A 10,864-nucleotide genomic window follows, 5' to 3' on the forward strand; every position below is an offset into this window, starting at 1 on the left:
GAATCATGAATCTTTGCACAGAGCCAATAAGATCTTTGATGTTTACTCAGTTAAATTTTGTTTTTCATAAAGACACAACACAAGGAGAACACCCCATCAACTTGAAGGCAAAGAGCAAGCTTGTGATGCTTCCACAAGCCGAAGTATGCTGAAGATGGCCTGAAAACCACTGGAAGCTTCAAGAGAGGTCTGAAACAAAATCTTCCATCATGGCCCTCGGAGAGAACCAACCCTGCTGACACCTTGATCTCACTGTAGCCTCTGGGAAAGTTTGCCAGTACATGTCTGTTGCTTAAGCTACTCAGCTGGCGACATGTTGTTACAGTGGCCCTGGGAAACTAATACGTGAAGGCAAAACAAAGCAATCACAAAACTGTGTGACATATCTATGGGGCATATATGTGATGCCTCAGAGGGTGGTGTGGGTGAGGTGGAAGCCGTGTCTTACTGGCCTTGAGGGCCCATGAAAAGGGTTTAGATTTGCCCCTGGGTCACAAGCCAGGTGAACCTTGCCATCTGGCAGAAGACATGAAGAAATTTTATTTTTATTTTTTTAAACTGCAGAAGAGGACATATTCTTCCCATCCTTAACTCTTCATCTTGTAGAATGCAGGCTTTCTCAACTGGAAACAGCTAAGAGATGGAGCAAAGCCCCAGAACCCTTGGCCACATAGGAGGCTGTGAAATACCCCCCAGAAGGCCTTACACTGGGGTGTACTCCCTGGTCCTGCTGCCTCCCATCTGTGTTGCTCCAGCTGTTGCCCCAGTCACGAGGAACTGCTCTGGGAAGAAGACCATGGATGGGGCCGTTTTGATTTCATGTACTTGATGAATTTTAGCTAGAAGGTCTGTGAATGAAATTATATCAGTTTGGTGAATTAAATTGGTTTTAATTCAGTTTAAAGCAATGATCCTCACTGCCCGCCCGCCCCCCCGCCCCCTCACTCCTGGCAGAGTTTAAAAGTCAGGAAGGGAATTTAATTGGAGTCAATAAGAAGAAACCAAGGAGTTGATAAGAAGTTTGGGCTTGAGACCAAGCACTTACAATCTTCCAAAGGCAAAAGTCTAGATTCTTGGAAAGAACAGGGAGTTTCTGTTCTTTGTCAATGTGGTCATTTAAAAATAATGTTTCTTTTTCTAACAAAAATGTTGTTTCCAAATTTGGGGATTTTTGTATTGAAGGCCCTTTACATTTCAAAAGATCTTTTAAAAAGCATTGCAATGAAACTAGAAAATCTGTGGATTTACCTTGATTTTTAAAGAATATGATTTTGTGTTTCATTCTGTAATGATATATGCAGTTATTACGGAGTTCAAAATTGGAAATTTGGGGCATGGCAAATATTGGACCCTGCTTATTTAACTTCTATGCGGAGTGCATCATGAGAAACGCTGGGCTGGAGGAAGCACAAGCTGGAATCAGGATTGCCAGAGAAATATCAATCATCTTAGATATACAGATGATACCACCCTTATGGCAGAGAGCAAAGAAGAACTAAAGAGCCTCTTGATGAAAGTGAAAGAGGAGAGTGAAAAAGTTGGCTTAAAGCTCAACATTCAGAAAGCTAAGATCATGGCATCTGGTCCCATCACTTCATGGGAAATAGATGGGGAAACAGTGGAAACAGTGTCAGACTTTATTTTCGGGGGCTCCAAAATCACTGCAGATGGTGATTGCAGGCATGAAATTAAAAGACGCTTACTCCTTGGAAGGAAAGTTATGACCAAGCTAGATAGCATATTAAAAAGCAGAGACATTACTTTGCCAACAAAGGTCCATCTAGTCAAGGCTATGGTTTTTCCAGTGGTCATGTACGGATGTGAGAGTTGGACTGTGAAGAAAGCTGAGCACTGAAGAATTGATGCTTTTGAACTGTGGTGTTGGAGAAGACTCTTGAGAGTCCCTTGGGCTGCAAGGAGATCCAACCAGTCCATCCTAAAGGAGATCAGTCCTGGGTGTTCATTGGAAGGACTGATGCTGAAGCTGAAACTCCAGTAGTTTGGCCACCTGATGTGAAGAGCTGACTCACTGGAAAAGACCCTGATGCTGGGAGGGATTGGGGGCAGGATGAGAAGGGGACGACAGAGGATGAGATGGCTGGATGGCATCACCGACTCGATGGGCATGAGTTTGAGTAAACTCTGGGAGCAGGTGATGGACAGGGAAGCCTGGCGTGCTGCGATTCATGGGGTGGCACAGTCGGACACGACTGAGCGACTGAACTGAACTGAGGCTCTTGAGTCACTCCTGTGCAGCCTTCTTGCAGCAAGTGAGCCTGAGGCAGCCCTTGCCCGCTCAGTGCTCTCTGGTGCCTGGATCCCTGTCCTTGAGCTTGCCTGAGGAAGTGCGCCATGGAGAGGAGGAGGTGGAGCCATTTGCCTTAGAGGCAGAAAATGCCCAACTCATGTCTCTTATCATTAGTACCTTCTATTCCAACAAGGAAATTTTTCTTCTGGAGTTGATCAGATGCCTTGGACAAGATTTGCTATGAGAGCCTGACAGACCCTTCCAAATTGGACAGTGGTAAAGAGCTGAAAATTGACATCATCCAGAACCCCCAGGAGCATACTCCAACTCTGGTAGACACGGTCATTGGCATGCCCAAAGCTGACCTCGTAAATAAGTTGGGAACCATTGCCAAGTCTGGTACTAAAGCATCTATGGAGGCTCTTCAGGCTGGTGCAGACATCTCCATGATTGGGTAATTTGGTGTGGGCTTCTACTCTGCCTGGCTTCCCTGGTGGCTCAGAAGTTAAAGCATCTGCCTGCAGTGCAGGAGACCTGGGTTCGATCTCTGAGTCAGGAAGATCCCCTGGGGAAGGAAATGGCAACCCACTCTAGTATTCTTGCCTGGAGAATCCCATGGACGGAGGAGCCTGGTAGGCTACAGTCCATGGAGTTGCAAAGAGTCGGACATGGCTGAGCGACTTCACTTTGAACTTTGAACTTCTACTCTGCCTACCTAGTGGCAGAGAAAGTGGTTGTGATAACAAAGCATAAAGATGAGGAACAGTATGCCTGGGAGTCTTCTGCTAGGGGTTCCTTCACTGTCCGTGCTGACCATGGTGAGCCTATTGGCCGGAGTACCAAAGTGATTCTCCACCTGAAGGAAGACCAGACAGAGTACTTGGAAGAGAGGTGGGTCAAAGAAGTGGTGAAGAAGCACTCACAGTTCATAGGCTATCCCATCAAACTCTGTCTGGAGAAAGAACGTGAGAAGGAAATCAGTGATGATGAGGCTGAAGAAGAGAAAGGTGAGAAAGAAGAGGAAGATAAATATGATGAAGAGAAGCCTAAGATTGAAGATGTGGGTTCAGATGAGGAGGATGATAGTGGCAAAGATAAGAAAAAGAAGACAAAGAAGATAAAGGAGAAGTACATTGATCAGGAAGAACTGAACAAGACCAAGCCCATTTGGACCAGAAACCCTGATGACATCACCCAGGAGGAATATGGTGAGTTCTACAGGAGTTTTACCAATTACTGGGAAGATCGCTTGGCAGTAAAGCACTTCTCTGTAGAAGGTCAATTGGAATTCAGAACACTGCTGTTCATCCCCTGTCAGGCTCCTTTTGACCTCTTTGAGAACAAAAAGGAAAAGAACAACACCAAACTGTGTGTCCATCCTGTGTCCATCTGGACAGCTGTGATGAGTTGATTCCAGAATATCTCAACTTCATCCATGGGGTGGGTGACTCTGAAGACCTTCACCTGAACATCTTCAGAGAAATGCTCCAGCAGAGCAAAATTTTGAAGGTTATTCGTAAGAACAGTGTTAAGAAGTGCCTTGAACTCTTTTCTGAGCTGGCAGAAGACAAGGTGAAATATAAGGAATTCTATGAGGCATTCTCTAAAATCCTGAAGCTTGGAATCCATGAGGACTCCACTAACTGGCGATGCCTTTCTGAGCTGCTGCACTATCACACCTCCCAGTCTGGAGATGAGATGACTTCTCTCTCAGAATACGTGTCTCACGTGAAGGAGACCCAGAAGTCCATCTGTTACATCACTGGTGAGAGCAAAGAGCAGGTTAACTCTGCTTTGGGGGAGCACGTGCGGAAGCGTGGCTTTGAGGTGGTGTACATGATGGGGCCCATTGATGAGCACTGTGTGCAGCAGCTCACGGAGTTTGATGGGAAGAGTCTGGTCTCCGTGACCAAGGAGGGCCTGGAGCTGCCTGAGCACAAGGAGGAGAAGAAGAAGATGGAGGAGAGCAAGGCCAAGTTTGAGAACCTCTGCAAACTCATGAAAGAGATCTTGGATAAGAAGGTGGAGAAGGCGACGATCTCCCAACAGGAGATCATGTCTTCACCCTGCTGCACTGTGGCGAGCACCTACAGCTGGACAGCCAACGTGAAGTGCATCATGAAAGCTCAGGCACTTTGGGGCAACTTGACCACGGACCACATGGTGGCCAAAAAGCGCCTGGAGATCAGTCCTGACCACCCCGTCATGGAGACCCTGCAGCAGAAGGCAAGAGGCAGACGTAAACGGCAAGGCCGTCGAGGGCCTGGGGGTGCTGCTGCTTGAAACTGCACTGCTCTCCGCTGGCTTCTCGCTTGAGCATCCCCAGACCCACTCCAACCATGTCTACTGCATAATCAAGCTTGGCCTGGGCACTGATGAAGACGAGGTGACGGCAGAGGAGCCCAGTGCTGCTGTTCCTGATGAGATTCCCCGCCTTGAGGGTGACGAGGATGCCTCTCACATGAAAGAAGTAGATTAGGAGTTTTTACCTGCAGCCTGCTCCCTTTGTATAGCATCCCCATGGCTCCCCCAGCAGCAGCCCTAGTGGCCCTGGCCCACGTGGTTCCCTCTGCTGATGTCTAGTGGTTTTATTTCTGTCCTTCTGTCTAAGACAGGATATAAAGGCCTCAAGCAAGCCCTATCCCTATCCATGTTTGACATGGGGTTTGAAAATTGTGTGTTGTGTTTTTGTTCTGAATTTTGTTTTGTTTTTGTTCTGAAATTAAAGTATTGGGAAAAACAGAACCAAACGGCGAGATAGCACTACATGCCTCTTAGAAACGGCCGAGATCTAGACTGCTGCAAGGGCAAATGCTGCAGGAGCAAGTGCTGGCAAGGGTGAGTAGCAGCAGGAACTCGCATTCGTTGCGGGTGGGAATGCAAAATGGTATAGTCACTTTGGAAGACAGTATGGTAGTTTCTTACAAAAAATAAACATATTCTTACTATATAATCCAGCAATCTCTTTACTTGATAATTTACCCCAATGAGTTGAAAGTTTATGTCCACACAAAAACCTGTACATGGATGTTTATAATAGCTTTATCCAAAACTTAGAAGCAACCAAGATGTTCTTCAGTAGGTGAATAGATAAACTGTGATACATTCAGACAATGGAACATTATTCTGCACTAAAAAGAAATGAGCTATGAAACCATGAAAAGATGTGGAACTATAAAACCAACTTCATTCCATAACCAATGAAATGTTATTTAGTGCTAAAAAGAAATGAGTTATAAAACCTTAAATGTACATCACTAAGTGAAAGATACTAATCCAAAAAGTCTGATACTATATGATTCCAACTGTATCATATTCTGGAAAAGGCAAAATTCTGGAGACAGGAAGAGGATCAGTGGTTGCCACGGGTTAGTGTAGAGGGAGGGATGAAGAGGTGAAGCACAGAGGATTTTTAGGGCAATGAAACTACTCTGTATAATACTATAATGGTGGATTTGTTATACATTTGTGAAAATGCATAGGATGTACAACACCAAGAGTTAAACAATGCAGAGTATGGACTTTGGGTGATAATTATGTGTCAGTGCAGGCTCACTGATTGTAACCGGTGTACCACTCTGGTATAGGGTGTTGACAAGCGGGGAAGACTGTGTATATGTGGAGCCTGAGAGCGTATGTGACATCTCTGTACTTTCTGCTCTGTTTTGCTGTGAACCTAAAACTGCTATAAAAAATGTTTTTATGAGAAAGTTAGAAGGATGCCAGTCATGCTCTCTTTATTTCATCTCAGCAGCTTAGCTGAGAAAGCGTATAATTTTTCAATAGTATCCATGGTGGTGACTGTAGAGATTTTAATGGAAAGGTTTATTTCATTCATGTAAGTGTAACTAACTGGCAGGTAATGCAACTAAAGGATATTTCCCCCCCAAAGTCAAACAAGAATGGGGTTTCTTTTTCTCATAGAGAAAAGGAAACTTCTGCTTAGTTCAAGTGCTTTTAAAGGTTCCCTCTTCTGAGTGTGAGTGCAGTCATCTCCCCCATGTTTCCATTTCCTGACAAAATCCTTTAAAAGATGTGGCAATTCAGAGATCTGGTTCTAATAATGGTCTTGCCTCTATGACTAAAGGACTTCCCTGGTGGTTCAGTGATAAAGAATCCACCTGCCTATACAATAAAAAATCCACCTGCCAACATAGGAGATGTGGGTTTGATCCCTGGGTTAAAAAGATCCCCTGAAGGAGGAAATGGCCGCACACTCCAGTATGCTTGCCTGGAAAGGCCCATGGACAGAGAAGCCTGGTGGGCTACAGTCCATGGGTTCACAAAGAGCTGGACACGACTTAAGTGCCTGAGCAGGCATGCTAACAAATGTCTTCAGGGTAACCTGAGGAGTCTCTGTTATCAGCGCCCGTCTGTGTAGCAGATGATGACTGATGATGGCCCGAGGAGGTCCCTTTCTCATGACAGTAGCAGAACAAGTTGTATGATGAAGTGTGGCAAGAATTTTATCTGTGCAAAGAGTTTCTTTTCAGCCAAAAGTTGTGTTTAGCAATTCTTCTTCTTTTCTTTCTTTTCTTAGAAAAGTCATTTTGAAAACATTCAGTCATCAGAATTCCTAAAACAGACTAAAAAAAGAGAAAGTTCTCTGATGGCACCAGCAAGCACGTAGTGAATAAAACAAGGAGGTGCCTATTAGATGTCCTGCAGGTGCAGGGGAACCAAGAGGTTGCCAGTTCTTCCCTGATGTGCTTCAAATACCCCTGAGTGTGAAACACACTCTCCTGTTTCTTTACACGTCTCGTAGTTTGGTTTCTTTTCCTTGTTGGTTACATACTGCTTTTAAAATAAAGTGTTGTGAAAACTCTGATAATCAGACCATCCCCTCCCTCCCCTCCCCCTAACCAGGGTTCGTTGTTGTCGCTGTTTGGGATTGTGGGTGTCACTGTAGTCGCTGCTTGTTTTTTTAGTGACTTCCCTGGACTAGTTATAGAGTCGATATTCTTGGCTGTGTACAGCCACTGAAGTCTTTGCTCCGTTAGCCTGGTGAATAGCTAATGATTGGAGGTACATGTCCTTAAATTTCTTGAGCCAGCGAGTCTCCCAGCCAGTAGGTTCCCAGTAGGAACCCCAAGGGGTCCTCTGTGCATTTCGGGACTTGCTTGCAGTGTTCTCACAGGCACTTCACAACCCCACCTTAGCCTTCATTCTCTTCTCATGCAGAATCTCGCGGCTAGTCAGAGGTGGAAAAATTAGGACCTTCTCAGGTCTTCCCTGGACATAGTCAGAGCCCGGTACATACAGGTGGCTTTCTAGATTCCAAGGAGTAGGTTGAGCTTTTAAAAGCCCCCCAAAACTTCTTATTCACCAGATTTTTCTTTTAAAATGTTTTGTTCAACAGCCCCTTAAATAAGGGGCCCAACTCCTATTGCTATCATAGGCACCTGGGATGTTAATTGCCATGGATTTTTCTGAGGTTTTTTTGTTTGGTTTTATTCTTTTCTGCCAATGAGGATTTGTGATTTTTTAAAGTCTAAGTATAATTGACTTACAATATTATGTTAGTTTCAGATATATAAGAGTGATTTGATATTTTTATGCATCATAAAAGGATCAGAAGTCTAGTTATCATCTATCATTATACAAAAGCAGTGTAATATTATTATTGGTTATATCCCCCGTGCTGTATATTAGACCCTTGTGACTTATTTATTTTATAAAGAGAAGGTTGTACCTCTTAATCTCCACTACCTGTATCACTCCTCTTCCCATCCCTCTCCCTTCTGGAAATCACCTATTTGTTTTCTGTATCTATGACTACTCTGTGTTACGCTTGTTCATTTGTTTTGTTTTTGAGACTCCACATATAAGTGAAATCATACAGTATTTATCTTTGTCTGCCTTATTTCGCTTAGCATAATACCCTACATCCATTCATGTTGTCACAAAAGAAGAGTAAAAAAAGAATGAAATTATTTTTTTTGGCTGAATAATATTCCATTGTATACAGATACCACATCTTCTTTATCCATTCATCTACTGATGAACACTTAGGTTGCTTCCGTATCATGGCTATATATATATATATTTTTTTTTGGTGCACTATATGGTTTGTAAGATCTTAGTTCTCTAGCCAGGGACTGAAGCTCAGCAGTGACAGCTTGGAGCCCTAACCACTGAGCCACCAGGAATGCCCTTCATGACTGTTGTCAATAGTACTAGAATGAACAGTGGGCACATATATCTTTTCAAATTAGTGTTTTTAGTTTAGTTTTGTTTTTTTTTTTGGCGGGGAAGTAAATGCCTGGAAGTGAAATTGCTGAGTAGTATGGTAGCTCTATTTTCATTTCTTTGAGAAATCACTGTACTGTTTTCCATAGTGGCTATACCAATTTACATTCCCATCAACAGTGCGCATGCATTCCCTTTCTCCACATCCTCACCAACACTTGATATTCGTGGGTTTTTTTTTTTTTTTTTTTTTTTGATAATAGCCTTGGTAGGCAGGGTCAGGTCCCAACATAGTTCACTGTGGGCTCTTGAATTTTCTGGAGTTGGTGTTAACCTGCTGGTGGGTCAGGCTAGGGCTGAATCCCAGGGAGGCTGGCTGAGGGGCCCAAAGTGTCTGGAGCTGCTGTTGGTCTGCTGGTGGGTTAGACCAGGGCCTGGGTTAGCTTAGGGCTGGTGCCAACCCACTGGTGGGTGTGGCGAGTCCTGGGGCTAGTGTTAGCCCACGGGAGTGGAGCTGGATCCTGGGGCCTCTGGCGGGTGGGGCTGAGTCCCTGGCGGCTTGACGCTCAAGAGGGTCCTATGGTAGCCCTCCTGACGGTGGGTGGGGCCGTGTTCCCTCCAGTTAGCTGCTTGGCCTGGGTCATGTCAGGACTGGCGTCCACCTAGCAGTGGGAGGGTCGGGGTTCTGGTTCTAACAAGGTATAGGGAGAAGTCCAAAATGGGGCTTGCCAGCACAGTGTCCTCATGGTAGAATGAACACCCCAAAATGGCTAGTGCCAGTGTTTATGTCCCCTGGGAAGGAGGGTCCTCGTTGTCTCCCGCCTCTCCAGGAGGTGCCCCAAGTTTAGCAAGTGGGTCTGACCCAGACTCCTTTACATATAGCTTCTGTCCTGGGGCTCGGAGCATGTGAAATTTCGTGTGCTTCCTTTTAAGAGTGGAGTTGCCACAATGAGGTACCATTACACGCCAGTCAGGATGGCTGCTATCCAAAAGTCTACAAGCAATAAATGCTGGAGAGGGTGTGGAGAAAAGGGAACCCTCTTACACTGTTGGTGGGAATGCAAACTAGTACAGCCACTATGGAAAACAGTGTGGAGATTTCTTAAAAAACTGGAAATAGAACTGCCATATGACCCAGCAATACCACTCCTGGGCATACACACTGAGGAAACCAGATCTGAAAGAGACACGTGCACCCCAATGTTCATCGCAGCACTGTTTATAATAGCCAGGACATGGAAGCAACCTAGATGCCCATCAGCAGATGAATGGATAAGGAAGCTGTGGTACATATACACACATACAGCCGTTAAAAAGAATTCATTTGAATCAGTTCTAATGAGATGGATGAAACTGGAGCCCATTATACAGAGTGAAGTAAGCCATAAAGATAAAGAACATTACAGCATACTAACACATATATATGGAATTTAGAAAGATGGTAACGATAACCCTATATGCAAAAAAAGAAAAAGAGACTCAGATGTATAGAACAGACTTGTAGACTCTGTGGGAGAAGGCGAGGGTGGGATGTTTCAAGAGAACAGCATCAAAACATGTATATCTAGGGTGAAACAGATCATCAGCCCAGGTGGGATGCATGAGACAAGTGCTCGGGCCTGGTGCACTGGGAAGACCCAGAGGGATCGGGTGGAGAGGGAGGTGGGAGGGGGGATTGGGATGGGGAATACATGTAACTCCATGGCTGATTCATGTCAATGTATGACAAAACCCACTGCAATATTGTAAAGTAATTAGCCTCCAACTAATAAAAATAAATGAAAAAAAAAAAAAAAAAAAAGAGTGGAGTTGCTGTTCCCTTCTGCTGTCTGGCTCTCCCGGCCTTCAAAGTCAAACGTTCTGGGAGCTCATCTTCCCTGTGTGGGACCCTGGATTGGGAAGCCTAGTTTGGGGCTTGGACCCCTTGTTCCTCGGGGAGAACCTTTGCAGTTGTGATTTTCCTCCTCTTCTCAGGTCTCCTGTGTGTGTGGGTCTTGACTACACTGGATCTCTGTCCTTCCTACCTGTCTCATTCTTCCTTCTTTATATCTTTAGTTGTAGAAAAGCTTTTCTTCTAGTCTAGTCAACCAGTCATAAATAGTTAACTCTGGAAATAATCGTGATTTTGGTGTGCCTGTGAGGGAGGTGAGCTCAGTGTCTGCCAACCCCACTATCTTGGCCACCCAAAGATGGTTTTGAACTGGTGTTGGGGTGGGGGCAAGGCTATTCCACTGAGAATGTGCTGGGTTAGGTCAAATAAAAACCAGTTCTGTGAGTGGGACTTTCTAGGGAGCTACCAGATAAGTTATAGAAAGACAGTTCTTTGGGAATGGAGATTTCAGGGGAGTGTCAGATCTGTTCTGCCTCCCTCAGTGATTTCTAGGTTGCTGCTGATAGCAAGATTGTTACATTTCAAGATTACTGTGG

General features: G+C 44.8%; 1 pseudogene; it reads left to right on the forward strand.

Annotated features, from left to right (window-relative positions):
- Positions 1-313: 313 nt before the first annotated feature.
- LOC110140761 (heat shock protein HSP 90-beta pseudogene) lies at positions 314-5,201 on the forward strand (annotated as a pseudogene).
- The last annotated feature ends 5,663 nt before the right edge of the window (positions 5,202-10,864 follow it).

Source organism: Odocoileus virginianus, chromosome 19 (assembly GCF_023699985.2).
Source record: "Odocoileus virginianus isolate 20LAN1187 ecotype Illinois chromosome 19, Ovbor_1.2, whole genome shotgun sequence".
NCBI classification, from domain to species: Eukaryota; Metazoa; Chordata; class Mammalia; order Artiodactyla; family Cervidae; genus Odocoileus; species Odocoileus virginianus.